This window comes from Mastigoproctus giganteus, chromosome 2 (genome assembly GCF_048544385.1).
Source record: "Mastigoproctus giganteus isolate SK-2022 chromosome 2, ASM4854438v1, whole genome shotgun sequence".
In the NCBI taxonomy this organism is placed as follows: Eukaryota; Metazoa; Arthropoda; class Arachnida; order Uropygi; family Thelyphonidae; genus Mastigoproctus; species Mastigoproctus giganteus.
In genome coordinates this window covers 144,968-160,702 of record NC_143576.1, presented here as the reverse complement: position 1 = coordinate 160,702, position 15,735 = coordinate 144,968, and the positions used below count along the sequence as shown (strand labels likewise).

The 15,735-nt window shown below is 38.9% G+C and overlaps 1 protein-coding gene across 1 annotated transcript in view; it reads left to right on the top strand.

Annotated features, from left to right (window-relative positions):
• LOC150089109 (spliceosome-associated protein CWC27 homolog) overlaps window positions 1-15,735 on the top strand; it is a 334,415-nt gene that overhangs the window by 225,875 nt on the left and 92,805 nt on the right. The gene's annotated exons all lie outside the window — the stretch shown is intronic.

Sequence of the window (15,735 nt, the reverse complement as noted above, 5' to 3'; positions counted from 1 at the left end):
AGTTAATACATGGGCTGTGTTAGGGTGACAAAGAGTAAGAATAGGTGCATGTATACTTGCATGTACACTAATGCTAGGAGTATAATAAATAAATTTGATGAATTTGAGGTGCTGGTCAAGACATCAAATGCAGAGATGTGGTGTCACACAGGAATGCAGAATTGGAATTTGGGGAGTACAATGTGTAGAGCAAGAATAGAAAGAATAGGAAGGGAGGAGGGGGTTATGCAATTAAGAAACCCAAAATCTAAGGAAGTGCAGCCAGTTGACATGGATGGACAGTCCAGTGTCGAGTCAGTTTGGTGTGACATAAGCACTGGGAAAGCAAAGTTGAGAGAGGAGTGTGTTATAGGCTAATGACTGATGAGTACAACAAACAACTCTACAGAGAAATAGAGTGGGCCAGTAAATTAGATTGTCTTACAATAGGGGATTTTAAATTCCCAGGTATAGACTAAAACTCGTGTTGGTCACTAATACACTAGCAAGACTTTTGTGGATTTATTTATTCCGGAGACCAACTGATATGTTACCAACAGAAAATTCTAAATGGGATGCATTCAAGGAATTAACCTTGAAGTTACTAGGCTTTTCATACCATCTAAGAAATCCTGTTCAAGGTTTAGGCCTAAACGGATATCAGATGAATTAACGAGACTCGTGGCAGAGAAGAAAAAATGCATGGGATGCATATAAATTATCAGATGACACAGTAGATATAAGATAGTCTGTAATTAAGTCACAAAGGTGGTTAGGAAACCAAAGGCAAAATATGAGAAATCATTGGCATAGAAAAATAGCAATGACTTTTTTTACTTTTATAAACCCAAGAAGAAGAGGATGAATTAGATTGGCCCACTTGATATCAATGGTTCGATAGTTGATGGTTCTGCTCAGGTAGCTGACAAACTGAATGAGTGTTTTTGCATCTACATTCACACATGAGGATTCTGTATAGAAATGGAGGCCAGAAGCTTAACAAATGCTAACAAGGAGTGAATGATGTTGTTTTTAACTGACAGCAAAGTGGAGGAGAAATTGTTGAATATGAACATACCCCCCCCCCCCGAGGTGAATGGGATCTATCCAGTTATATTTAAGGAGGCAGCAAAAGAAGTAAGCAGTCCCTTAGTCATGATTATGAAAGCATCCTTTTACTCAGGGGAGGTCCTCATGGACTGGAGATGTGTGAATGAATCAGTGGTTAAAGAAGCACTAGACAAGATTGCAGTTGTAGTTCAAACATACCATCGGTTAGTTAAGGGGAAATTTTGTCTGACCACTTTGATTGGATAGTACAGTGTGGTCACGAAGGAACTGGGTGCAAAAAATAATTTTGATATCATTTACTTGCATTTTAGGAAAGCTTTTGATACTGTTGTACATGGAAGACTGCTTTTTTTTTTTTTTTTTTTTTTTTGGTAGTTGTTGGCGCATAGGCTTCTGTGGCCATAATGCACCTCCCAAGGTTTTTGCAGTACTTTGATCCAAGCCTGAGGCGAGAATCGAACCCGCAACCTTTGGGTTGCCAGGCAGGCACTTTACCCACCCGGCTAGCCCGGTCGGCTGGAAGACTACTGTACAAATTGGAGCAGTATGGCATTAAGGGCAAGTTGCTGCTATGGATGAAGGGATGGTTGAATGGAAGGAGATAGAGTGGTAATCAGTGGACACTGCTCTTTGTGGACTTATATTATTAGTGGTGCCCCCCCTCCCTCCAGGAATCCATGTTGGGTCCATTGTCATTTTCTGTATTTATCAATGATGTTGATAAAGGTATATGGGGCTTAATGTCCAAGTTTTCAGATGATACAACGATTGATAGAGTTGTTAATGACAGTAAGGATAGTATTCTACTGCAACATCTGGTAAAGTTGAGCAGATGGGCTGAGAGGTGGCAACTGAAGTTTAACATTGCCAAATACAAAATGCTGCTTATGACAAATGGAAAGTGCTGTCGAGTACCAACCATGTAGTACTCAGGGCTGTGGAGAATGAAAAAGACCTGGAGATAATTGTATAGTTAGGTATTAAGTTTTCTGAGCAGTGCAGACAGGCTGCAAGAGTAGTTGATGGCGGTCTTGTCAGTGATATATCGTAATTTTGCTAGCAAGTATAAGGAGGTGATTATCCCCTTGTATAAGGCAGTGGTCAGGCTTAAGCTTGAGTAGTGTGTAGATGTCTGGAGTCCTCATTTTAGGAAAGATGTCTGGAGTCCTCATTTTAGGTAGAGCTGCTGGAATGAGTACAGAGAAGGGCAATGACATAAGTGAGCAGAACAATGGGTTGTCGTTACCAAGAAAAGCTTAAATTCTGCAAATTGCAGAGTCTGAATGGAGATTTAGGCACCTGCAAACCATTCAAGGCCTTATACACCTCTGAATGAGGTGTATAAGGCCTTGAATGGTTTGAGGAAGCTCAGTGCTGATGGGATTCTTCCTCTATTTCAGATTCTGCAACTGAGGAAGCATAAATTCAAATTAAGTAAAGAGAGTTGTTGAATAGATGTATGGAAATTTTCCTTTAGCCAGCGGGTAGTTGATTGCTGGAACACAAACTTTCATCTGTTGTGGAAGTTGACAGCTTAACTGTGGAGTGAATGAATGGGTGAAACAGAAAGGGTTTTTTTTTTGGCTAATGCTATATAAGCTTGCTTTCTTGCATCATATACTTCTACTAATGCTAATAACTAAGTCAGCCCATCAACGTGAACATATGCCACAAAGATTGCTAAACTGGTTGCTAAATAATCATTAAAATTTTGAAATGGATCAGAGCTCCTGTTCCAAATTTCTAGTAATATTTCTATAAAGGAAACTGAGGAGCGAATCCTCAGTTTCCTTTATAGAACTGCTGCTAGGAAATAGGAATTGAACTTACAACCATTCCAGGAACCAAACGAAAATTTAGTAGCGACATTTTTCTTGTCGACTAATGAAAAAACATACTTTCATTCTACAGTAATACACAAAATATGCCTTCTTTTATAGGAACAGATTGCTGTAGTGCGGGGGGGGGGGGGGGGGGGGTACTTGTTGTTTTTTTTCCTTTAGCCAGCGGGTTATTTGGAGCATTAGCAACTAAGGCCATATTGCTCTGGGATATGCGGTGGTCATTCCCTGACCTTTCCGCATCCTCCGTGTTTGGTGGTGACGGGCTCGAACCCTGGTCTAATCAAGAAGCGTGTGCTACCGCACTGCTGCTCCTTCCCACCTGGCTAGGGAGATGCCGGGGGGGTACTGATTGAACTTAAGCTTTTGGAGAACAATGTAACATGCTCAAAATGTGATGTCAATGAATGCTTTCTTATTATGTGAAGTTTAAACAACCAATAACTTTCTCCATTACAAGCTAGGTAATGAATGCAGTGCATCACATTTCAAGCTTATTCTTTTTTTTTATTTTTTTTTATTCTGTGGTTAAGTGAAGTGAAAAGTAAATGTAATCTTATTATCATTTACTTTTATAAATTTTTTTTTTTTCCCTGTAATAGTTGATTTTTATAATATTACAAATATAATTTTGTAAAAGTAACTTTCATTGATAATTAGTAAATTTTTCATTTGTTGTTAAAAGATCTGCCCTGAACACTTCGTCAGTGGGTATCATGACTCATGTGGAAATAGCAAATGGTGATTTCTGGGTGAGTCTTGATTTTATCATTTGCAGGACCTGTCATGTATTCCAAAGTCGACCTAGTGGATAATCATGGCTCACCTGGTGATTCTTTCCTCAGTTGCCCTTGTATGGAGTGCACTGATCTTAAGTTAAAATTTGGTGCATTGCTAGAACAATTTGAGTTACTAAAAAATGGGCCCTTGCCCTTGAGAATAATGTAACTGGGAGCTCACCAGAGACTCAAGACTCTGATAACCTACCAAGTGATGCACTTGGTAGTGAATAAACTACTCTGGTTCAAAAGGACTTAGTTCTGTTAGGAGACTCCATTGTCAGGAAACGGGGAATATTTTTTGTAATAAGGATAGGTGGACTAGAACCAGGGTATGTCTGCTTGGAGCAACAATTAATGATGTCCCCAACAGATTGTCAGATTTTAAGCGGGGTATAAAGATAATATTATTCATGTGGAGACTAGTGATATTAAGCGTACGCTGTCTGATGATTTGTTAGTTAATATAGGACCATGCTGAAGAAATTCCACGAGTTAAGTTACAATGTCTATGTGTCTGCAATTCTGCCCAGACACGATAGGAGGGATTATAGTCTGAAAGCCTTGTGGATTGACTCAAGACTTGAAGGACGCTCAAGGCTTTTGGAGGAAATTTTTATCTGCTTGGCCTGTACTTGTAGGTAGAAGGAATCTGTATTGTAGTATTAGCAATGGCCACATGGTGCAAGGAGGCCTATGGCTTATGCTGCACCAGGCAAAAAAATAAAAATAATAAATAAATAATAATAAAATTTTTTATTATTTTTAATAATAATAAAATAACAAAAAATTAATAAAATAATAATAATTCAAATAAAATAATAATAAGAAGAAAATTAAAAATAAATAATAATAATTAATAAAAGAAAAGGAAATGGACAACCTATGCGTTTCCCTGCTCCCATAGGTAATTATACAGCTGACCTTTGAATTAACACCAAAATGTCAGTCTCTACCACCCATGTAGACACGACCACTGTGACGCTAAGTGCCACCAGTAAGCGAAGTCAAATTTGCTTCCCCAAAATATTTTGATTAAAAAAATAAGGCATAAATAATTATTATTAATTTATTGAAAAAGAAAAGAATTAGAACATATCTCACATATAACATAACGAAACAACAAACAAAAATAAAAAAACCATTCAGAAATTCTGGAAATAAACTTTATATTCTAAATCAAATCACATTTATGTACGTTTCCTAGGGTGGCACCCGGATCTAAATCCATCTCTACCAATATCCATATAACCGCCATGCAAGAGAGTAGCCTTGTGCAGACGAAGTTTTTATGGCTGAGGAACATAGAGGAGTTTTTTCTGTTTTATTAACTTAAATTGGCTTGAATTGGCATATTAACTTATTTTCTAGAGTAGCTCTATATTCCTAGTTACAATACTTAGTTTAAATTTTAATGTAGATGGAGATTTTGTAGGTTATTACTTAGTATCGGTAAGGATATCCAATCCATGTGTTTTACAAATTTTGCAGAGCTGATGAACTGGAAGTTTTTTAGGTATAGTTAGCCACTTTATTGACCAATTGTTATATTAAATTATTTTCTGTAGCTTATAGACCTAGGCAAGATCCTTGATTTATTCTGAATTGAGATAGCGAGATTTTGGAAGTCAATTAATATTTAAGTGTCCGTAGATTTATCGTTTGTAGCTTGCCGCCATTGTTATACAGTACATTAAATCCCAAACTATATAGTGTTAGCTTAGTATAGTATATAATATTATCAATTAATCAGTAAATTTATTAATCTTCTTGAACTTCATTGTCAATTAAATTGTACTTTTAAGTAAATACATATAACGACTTAGATTTTACGAAAGTAACATAATTAATACATAACTTGATACGGAACTTATATAAAGAAACTCGAAGATAATACTTAACACTTAAAAATATATATATAGATATATAGTGCTACAAGTGCATTGGGATATAAGTTTAGGGTTATAATTTTGTACTGAAATTGAAATTTTATCTAAATTGAATCGGAATCATGGCTCAGACCAGAGCAGCAAAGCAAAAGGCCCAAGCTAAATGGAGTGCTGTGGCTCAGGGGAGAACTGAGGGGGGGGGGGGACAGTTGCCCTCTGAATCACAGCCTTTTAAAATGCACTGCTTGCTTGAAGTTTGTGGAGCCAGGTACGGCACATGATATTGCCAAGGGGGATGTCTTTGTGTGCGTGCAATGTAAGGAGTGTGAGGAAATGAAGCGACAACTCAGCACTGTTATGGGCCTGTATGAAAGCTTGAAGGGCAGGGTGTTTGCCCTTGAAGGATCTAAATTGAGAGGCGCATCAAGCTCTCAGCTGCCCACATCAAAGCCAGAGCTTGCACTTGATAATCACGTAATGCGGCATCCCCCAAGGCCGAATGCACTGGTCCCACAGGAACTAGTAGTTGTTGGTGACTCTATTGTCAGGGAAACAGGGAACATGCTACGTAAAAAGGATAAGTGGAACAGGACCAGGGTATGTCTGCCAGGGACAAAAGTTGATGACGTTGTAGAGCAGATATTATCTTTTAAGGGCACAAAGGTGATATTGTTGTACAAGTTGGCACTAATGATATTAAGTAGGAGACCAGCATAATTACTTAACAAGTACAGGTTACTGCTGAAAAAAAACCGTGAATTAGGGCTGAAATTGAAAGTGTCTGAAATTTTGCCCAGACATGATAGGAGGGAGTATATGATGAGCCTCGTCAATCAATTCGGCCCTGGAAAGATTGTGCAAGGCTCAAGGGGTAGAATTTTTTTCAGTCTGGTCTGTACTTGTTAACAGGAGAGACTGCTTCTGCAGGGATGGGATACACTTAAATAGAAAGGGTGCAAGAATGTTTGCTGATGCTATCGAGGCAAACTGCTAGATTAGGGGGGGGATACAAGGACTAGTAGATCAACAGTAGCCACTGGCAGAGGTGAAAGTGATTCTTGCACTGCTTCTATGGGAATGAGCAGCAGCCTGGAAAATAAGATGCAGGATATTTCAGAGACTGCTGGGAATAATTGGGGTACAAGCAAACACATGGGTTGTGTTAGGGTAGCTAAGAAAAAGAACAGGTGCATGTATACTTGCGTGTACACCAATGCTAGGAGTTTAGTGAATAAATTTGATGAATTTGAGGTATTACTCAAAACATCAAAGGCAGATATTGTTGGGATTTCAGAGACATAGTGTCACACAGATATAAGGAATGCAGAACTGGAATTTGGGGAGTACAATGTCTACAGAAAGGATAGGAAGGGAGGAGGGGTTATGCTATTAGTTAAGAAATACATAAAATCCAAGGAAGTGAAGCCAGTCGACATCGCTGGACAGTGCAGTGTCGAGTCAGATTGGTGTGACATAAGCATTGGGAGATCAAAATTGAGAGCAGGAGTGTGCTATAGGCCTAATGACTCTGATGAGTAAAATATGAAACTGTACAGGGAAAATAGAGTGGGCCAGTAAATCAGAGAGTCTTATAATGGGTGATTTTAATTTCCCAGATATTGACTGGAATTTGTGGGTTGGTCACTCACACACTAGCAAGGCTTTTGTGGATTTATTCGATGATTGTTTTCTACATCAGCATGTTTGGGAGGCAACTAGAGGGAGTAATACTCTTGATTTGATTATCGCTAGTGATTCTTCATGCATTAAGAATCTACAGATAGAGGAACTACTAGGTGGCAGTGATCACAATGTGCTGAAATGGGATTTACTCAAAGAGGTAACTACCATCAGGGGTAAAGGGAAGGGTTATTGCTTTCGTAAAAGAGACTAAGATGGTCTTAGACAGTATTTAAATTCTATACAGTGGGACAAACTGATGATGTTACCAACAGCAAATTCAAAATGGGAAGCATTCAAAGAACTTATCTTGGAAGCTACTAGGCTTTACATACCAACTAAGAGATATTGTTCAAGGTTCTTCAAATAGGCCTCTGGGGTGGGGTATATTCATACTATGATTTTTTAGTGTTTCTCACCAACCATTGAAGTAAAAACCGAAAGACGAAAAACCAAATTCTTAAAATTTTAATATTTACAATACATTTATTTACAAACAAAGCAAAATATCATATTACTGATGATAGCAATTTTAAAATAAGACAACTGTAATATACAGTAAATATACAAGGTGATAATACAAATACCGAATTTAAAATACAATAAAATATACTAGGTTAAAAGCGCTAAAATACTAACTGAAGCTTTCAAAGGCTTCTGCCTTCTTTCTTAACAGTTTGCTTCTATTCTGCGGTGCATCTCACCGCAGAATAGATAAGCGGCACCTGGGGTGGATGGGATCTATCCAGTTATATTAAAGGAGGCAGGAAAGGAAGTAAGCAAACCCTTAGCCATAATTATGAGAGCTTCCTTGGACTCAGGGGAGGTACCCATGGACTGGAGATGTGCAAATGTGACCCCAATTCACAAAGGCAGATCAAAGGCTGACACAAGTAATCATAGACCTGTGAGTTTAACTTCTGTTTCCGGAAAATTAATGGAGGCACTGTTTAAAGAAGCACTGCAGGATCATCTAGACAAGACTTCAGTTATAGCTCGGATAGAGCATGGTTTTGTTAAGGGGAAGTCTTGCCTGACCAATTTGATTGGATACTATGATGCAGTCACAAAAGAACTGGATGCAGGGAATAACTTTGATATTATATACTTGGATCTTAGGCTTTTGATACTGTTGCACATGGAAGACTGCTGCACAAATTGGAGCAGTGTGGCATTGGAGGCAAATTGTTGCTATGGATAAAGGGGTGGTTGAGGGGGAGAAGACAGAATGGTAATCAATGGACACTGCTCATCGTGGACTAATGTTATTTGTGGAGTCCCACAGGGTTCAGTATTGGGTCCATTATTGTTTTCTGTATTTATAAATTATATTGAAGATGGTATATCAAGCTTAATTTTGCAAGTTTGCAGATGATACAAAGGTTGGCAGGGTTGTCGAGGACACTACTGGCACTATGCTGCTGCAACAGGATCTGGAAAGGTTGAGCAGATGGGCTGAGAGGTGGAAAATGAAATATAACATTTACAAATGTAAAGTACTACATTTGGAAAACAACAACCCCAGAGCAACGTATCAACTCTGTTGTACTACACTGACAGTGGTAGAGAATGAAAGGGTCCTGAGGGTGGTTGTGCAGGCAGATATGAAGTTCTCTGAGCAGTGCAGATGGGCTGCAAGAGTAGCTCATGGTGTATTGTCAATGATATATAGGAATTTTTCTAGCAGGGATAAGGAGGCGATTATTCCCTTGTATAAGGCAATGGTCAGGCCACATCTAGAGTACTGTATACAGGCCTGGAGGCCTCATTTCAAGAAGGATGTAGAGCTGCTGGAACGAGTACAGAGAAGGGCAACCAGATTAGTGAATGGAACAAAGGGGTGCTCTTACGAAGAAAGCCTTAAGGTTTGCAAATTACAGTGACTGGAGACTAGGCGCCAGCGAGGTGATCTGATAGAAGTGTATAAAGCCTTGAATGGTTTGAGCATGCTCAGTGCTGATGGGATTCTTCCTCTTGCTCAGAATAATCACCTGAGAGGGCATAAATTCAAATTGAGGAAAGACAGATGTAGGATAGACGTGCGGAAATTTGTCTTTAGTCAGCGTGTGGTTGGTTGGTGGAACAGACTTCCATCCCTTGTCTTGGAAGTTGATAGCCTAAATAAGTCTAAGGCTCATCTGGACAGGTATTTCGAACAAACATAGGGTGGAAGTGGTTATTTTTTTTTTTTTGGCTGATGCTGCATAAGCTTGCTTTCTTGCTTCAAATGCCTCTACTAATGCTAATGCTAATACGAGGAAGAAAAGTTCCTAGAAAAAGGGCCGTGAGCTCGCCCACTGTCCGTTATTGGGAGATCAAATTAAGTGCTAATCTAAACAAAACAGTGCAGATTGCCTGTCCGCATCTGTTACAGATAAAGTTCCCGAGACAGAAGCTGAAAACACGTTAAAACCAATAGAGGAGAGTTGGGGAATTTGAAAATGTCCATTGTAGAGAGATGTCCATTGTAGAGAGATGTCCGTTAAAGAGAGGTGTCCGTTATGAGAAGTTTCACTACTCAATGAATTTACACCACTGACTTTAAATGGCCCCAGAAGAAGAAATCTAGTGGGTTTAAATCAGGTGAGCATGAAGGCCAAGTAGTTGGTCCACCTCTACCTGTCCACCGATTGCCCCTGATTTGAGTACGTGGTTGGAATGGTAAACCACCAGATTCTGCCAGTACTTTGTGATGAAGTAAATCACCTGCGGGAGATAAGACATTCCAGTTAATAACTCAGGAGCTAAGCATTTCCGGAACTATGTTGGTATAAAATATTTTTGTTGTCTGCATATGAGGAACTCATTCCTGAAGTTATGCCGTATATTTTTGAGACACCCTGTATGTTACTCTCCTCCTGCGCACTCCTGTTTTTTGTTTTTTTTTATCCTGTTTGCTCTCTCTCTCTCTCTCTCTCTCTCTCTCTCTCTTTTTTTTTTTCTTTTTTTTTTTCTTTTATGTAAACACTAAACACGAGAGGTATTAGAAACTATAGTACTTAGTACCATGCTTGGGTTGGAGGTTGAGAAGACGAAATAAGATGTTTGTTGACATTGGACTTGAACTTCTGTAGACTGTAATTTTCAGGAAATACGTATGAAGGAAGGTTGTTTCAGAAAACAGCAGTTGAATGAATAAATGAGGAAGATGAAAGATTGGTTCGGTGAGTTCGAAGTTGGACATTAAATGGATGTTGGCTGGTGGCGGCACATGGTAGGACTGTTTTAAAAAAGAAAGTGGGAATTATAGAAGCCAATTCAGAAAAACAGTGCCCATGGAAGTATCTGTAGAAGAGGGATGCAGCAGAAACAGTACGTCAATGAGACAGCGAGGGGAGAGACTGTTAGAGATGAATCATTAACTAGCCTAACTGCCCTCTTCTGAATGGAATCAAGAAACCTGAGAGAGGTTTTGGGAGCATCAGCCCAGATGTGGGAACAATATTCCATGGCAGGGCAGATTTGCGATTTATACAGAGTGAGCAGCTGTTTGGAAGAAAAGTAACGCCAAGAGCGAAAGAGAAAAACCTAAGTTTTTAGATGCAGAGGAAGCAATATTTGTAATGCGCTTGTGCCAAGAGAGATTAGAAGTCAGGATAATCCCCAAAAGAGATATATCATTTTACCTAGAAATCGGAGTGTCACTAACGATAAGCATAGGAGCAGAATAATCCTTTTTGTGAGATATAAGACAAGACTGAGTTTTAGAAGGATTGAAATCAACTAAGTTGTCTTTGCCCCACTGTAGAATTACCTGAAGATTGGCATTTAAGGAATTGGTAGCAGATTTTCGAGAAGTTGAAGCTGATTGAGCAGGACAAGGTTTCTCAAAATGGAAAGTGGAATGCAATGTGCTATCATCGGCAAAACTATGGATAGGATTTCCAGTCAATGGAAGAAGGTCATTAATATACAAGAGGAAAAGAGTGGGGGAAAGAACTGAACCTTGGGGTTTAGTTCTTTCGTTAGTGCATTAGTGGCACTAACGAAAGAACTGTTTCCAAAAGTTAGACAGAGAGCCATCTACCATCACCCTCAGTGAGCGTTCAGAGAGAAAACTGGATAACCAATTACTGAAAACAGTTGGCAAACCATAAGATGGAAGCTTGTTTAGAAGACCTTTATGCCAAAAATGATCGAAAACTTTTGAGATGTGAAGAGCAACTACTTGTGTTTCACCGAACCTTTCCATTGAATGAGTACATAAATTGGTAGCATAAGCCGAAATATCACCAGTGGATCGACACTAACAGAATGCATACTGGTGATCGTTGATCAGACGGAAGGTTTCTAGGTAGTTTAAGATTTGGCAGTTAATTGATTTCTCCATTACTTTAGAAAGAGTAGAAATAATTGCAATTGGACGATAATTGGATGGGAGGGATTTCTCACCCATTTTAGGAACTGGCTGGATATTAGCAAATTTCCAAGCAGAAAGAAAAACACCTTTGGAATAAGAAAGTGAAAAAAGACGGCAAAGAATAGGAGTAAGTTGAGGAGCACAGGTTTTGGGAGAAATATCATCGGGACCTGGAGCTTTCTTAGCATCAAGATTCGTCAAAATCCTTCTGACATCCTTTTGACGGAAGACCACAGGAGGCATTGAATGGAGCATGTTGGGAATGGCAGGAGGTGTTTTACCAAGATCATTAATACATGAGTTTAAAAAAAATGGGATGCTAGCAGGTCAGCTTTATCTTTGGCTGAAGTGACAACGGAACCATCTGGTTTGGACAGAGGTGGGAGCACAGATGGGAAAAAGTTGCGGCCAATAGCTTTGCCAAGAGATCAGAATGCTCGGCTATCTTAGAGCAAGAAGCAAGTTTTCTACTCTTAGCGTATTCAAACTCTAGTTTGGACTGATTAATAACTGCTTTACAATTGTTGGGAGCTTTGGTGTAGGCAGAAAATGAAACTGAAGAATTACAAAAAAAGCCAATTACGATATGCAACATTCTTCTCTTGAACAGCCGTAGCACATTTATTGGAAAACCAAGGTTTAGATAAAGGACGAGATTTTAAAGTGGAGTGTGGGATAAAGGATTCCATTCCTCCAAGAATAATTTCACTGACACGATCTGAGCAAACGTGACATCAGAAGTTTTGAAACAGTAATCTTACCAAGGAAAAGAAGAAAAGAAGTCTCGCAGTTCATCCCATTTTGCATTCTTGTAATGCCAAACAACACGAGGTTGAGAATAGTCATGAGATAAAGGTTCCATTGGAGAAGAGACAATCACGAAGTTGTGATCTGAAGTGCCTAAAGAACCTCTCACTTCGACCATGTACTTAGAAGGGTTGTTTGTGTGAAAAAGATCAAGCATATTTGCTGTATGATTAGGATTGTCTGGTATTCTTGTAGTTAAATGAACAATCTGTGCAAGGTGATTAGTAATTGCAAAAGCCTCAGCATCTCGACCAGCTGGGTCGGTGTGACTAGAAAACGGAAGCCAGCTGGAGTTGTGAACATTAAAATCACCAAAGAAAATTACCTCACTGTTAGGAAAGTTGGAATGGAGAAACTCAAGGTGCAAAGAGCTCCAAGTAATTAGCGGAGTTGGGAGAACGTTAGAGACAACAGATGAATTTGACACAGAGGTAGAGAGATTTTAAGCCAGAGAAGATCAAAGAGAGGAGACTCCAAATTGCCAAGTCTCTGCAGGGAATATAAGAACGGACATATGCACATGTACCACCTTTAAGGCGAAAGGAATCATACAGCAAATAATTTGGGCATCTGAGATGAGCAGTAGTTGAATCATCCGATAACAGATTCTGTCAGAAAAAGTACATGGGGTTTGGCAGACTGCAAGTAGAAATGGACATCGTTGAGATTAGAATTGAGACCACGTATATTTGTGAAATGAATTAGGAAGTGCTTGGGAGGTTTAGATCTTTTCGCAGATAATCTTGCTCTATTAGTTTGACAATTCATGGTGTATTCAATAATTAGAAAAAGTGGGTGGGACACGCTGTATGAAGTAATGAAATTTTTGGATGTGGGGTACACATGGTAAGAATATACCCAGGTCCTTGATATAATGTGGCCACAACAATGCTCCCTGCATACACACTACTTGGACTCCCTCCAGTCACTATCTGGCAGAGTAGAGGTAGCAAGATTATACACTAGCTGATCTGGAAGCCTCCTAGAGAGTTACCAATAGGTTCTTTCCAGTGTACTAACTAACAGCCGGCCTGCAAACACCGTTTTAGAGCTGTACTCTCGAAATGTAAGGAATATTGGATCTCGCCACGATGTTCATCATAACCTCAAAAGTCATCAGTCATACTGTATGGTGGAAGAGATCGGGAAGTGTTGACCGGAAGTTAGCTGTAGAGACTAAACATGGGTTCCACCACTTCAAGTCTCCAATAAGCAAAATGGTGGTATTGCACTGGTTGATGAGAGTCACCTACCACCTAGTACTGTGTGGTAACATAGAGGGGCGGCGTTCCTCCATGTGTTGTGGGCACCACACCTTGACCCCTGGTTATGTTGGCTCAGACTTGGGTGGTCACCCACCATGTACTTGTGCATGGAGGTTATACCCAGGATTATTAACAGTCCCACCATCGTGAATGTGCAGGCAGAGGATTTGGCTGTCACAGACCATCTGGACTTCACCGAAAATGGGTCCACTGGACTTCAGTGTCAGCCGAATATCAGTTCCATCAGCGTTTTAGACTCCCAGGTAGCAAGTACAGCTTGTCTGGCATATCTGAGAGAATGTCTGTGACAACCTCAAGGACCATATGTATATATTTTTTCATTGTTACATCACTTTCATAAGTCTCACATAACAATACACGTGGATATTGCTTGGATAGTATAAAGCTAACAGTATTTCATTAAAACTGCATTTAATCTACGAATTTCTTTTTTCCATATTAATTGTATGATAAAAAATAATTGCCAGATTTCTATTTGTCTGATTTTAATGAAATTTAGGATGGTCTGACAAATCCTTCTATATAAACTAAATGTAAAATTTCATGAAAATCCATCCACTAAGACCTGAGTTGCTACATGCAGTCAGACAGACAAATATGGTGGCTAAATGCAGCTATATAGATCTGTGATTTACCTAGAGTGGCTTTTTTTTTTTTTTTTTGATGTGAACACATCTCTGGTGGCACTAAAGTAAAATCAGTTGGTAACAAAATTTTCTTGTAATGGAAAGACGCAGTTGATTGGTAATGAAATTTTCTTGCAATGGAAATGATGCAATTGATTGGTAACATAGAAAGCTGACCGTTTAGATTTTAAATGATGCAAATTACGTCACTTCCTATTAGGTGGCTGTTAGATTTTAAATGACATCACTTCCTAAATGATGCTAACAATGCTAACTCAGTCACTAACAATGATTCGGTAGGATACATAGTTGATTCAGTAGAGTAAGTTCATACTAAGATATGGAAATGGCGCCACTTCCTAAAGGTCGCTAACTCAGTCACTAACGTTGATTCTGTAGGGTAAGCAACAGGTAGTAATGTTATGCAAGAATAAAAGCTTTGAAGCCACCGAAAAAGCCTCTTTTGTCAAAAAGGAATGAGTTCAAAAAAATGGAAAATGAAAAGATGCATACTTCAATGAAATCTGCAGATTTTATTAAAGAATATTATTTCACAAAAGACCATTTCATTGCTTAAAATTTAAAGAGCTTTGATTCAAGAACACAACAATAAAACAGTCACTTCAACAAACAGTAACTTCTTGCAGTAGTAGTAGTAGTAGAGGCATATGATGCAAGCATATGAGCTTATGCAGCATCAGCCAAAAAAAAAAAAAAAAAAAAAAAAAAAATTACAAAATAATCCCCTCTCAATATTTTTCCAGTTCCGTCTTAAATTTATTTAACCTATGAACTTCCACGACAGAGGGAAGTTTGTTCCTGCAATTAAGAATCTGCAGGCTAAAGGCAAATTTCTGCACATCAATTCTACATCTGTCCTTCCTCGATTTCAATTTATGCCCCCTTCGGTTCGTAATCTGAACAAATGGAAGAATCCCATCAGAATTCAGCGTGCTCAACCCATTCAAGGCTTTATACACTTCAATCAGATCAGTAGAGCTCGCATAATTATGGCTAAGATTTTGCTTACTTCTTTTGCTGCCTCCTTTAATATAACTGGATAGATTCCATCGAACACAGGTGCGTTTCTTATGTTTATATTCAACAATTTCTCCTTCACTTTACTCTCAGTTATTACAAGATTATCTAGAGTTTAATACACCTCTGGCATTCCCCTCCCTGAATAACTCGTCATGTGTGAATGTAGATGCAAAATATTCATTTAGTTTGTTAGCTACCTGAGCAGCATCATCAACAGTTGAACCATCGATATGAAGTGCACCAATCTGATTCATCCCCTTCCTTCTAGAGTTTACATAAAGAAAGAACTGTTTGCTGTTTTACTTTGCATCCTTGGCCCAAGTTTTCTCATAATCTGCCTTTGCCTACCTAAATTCCTTTGTCACTTGATTACAGA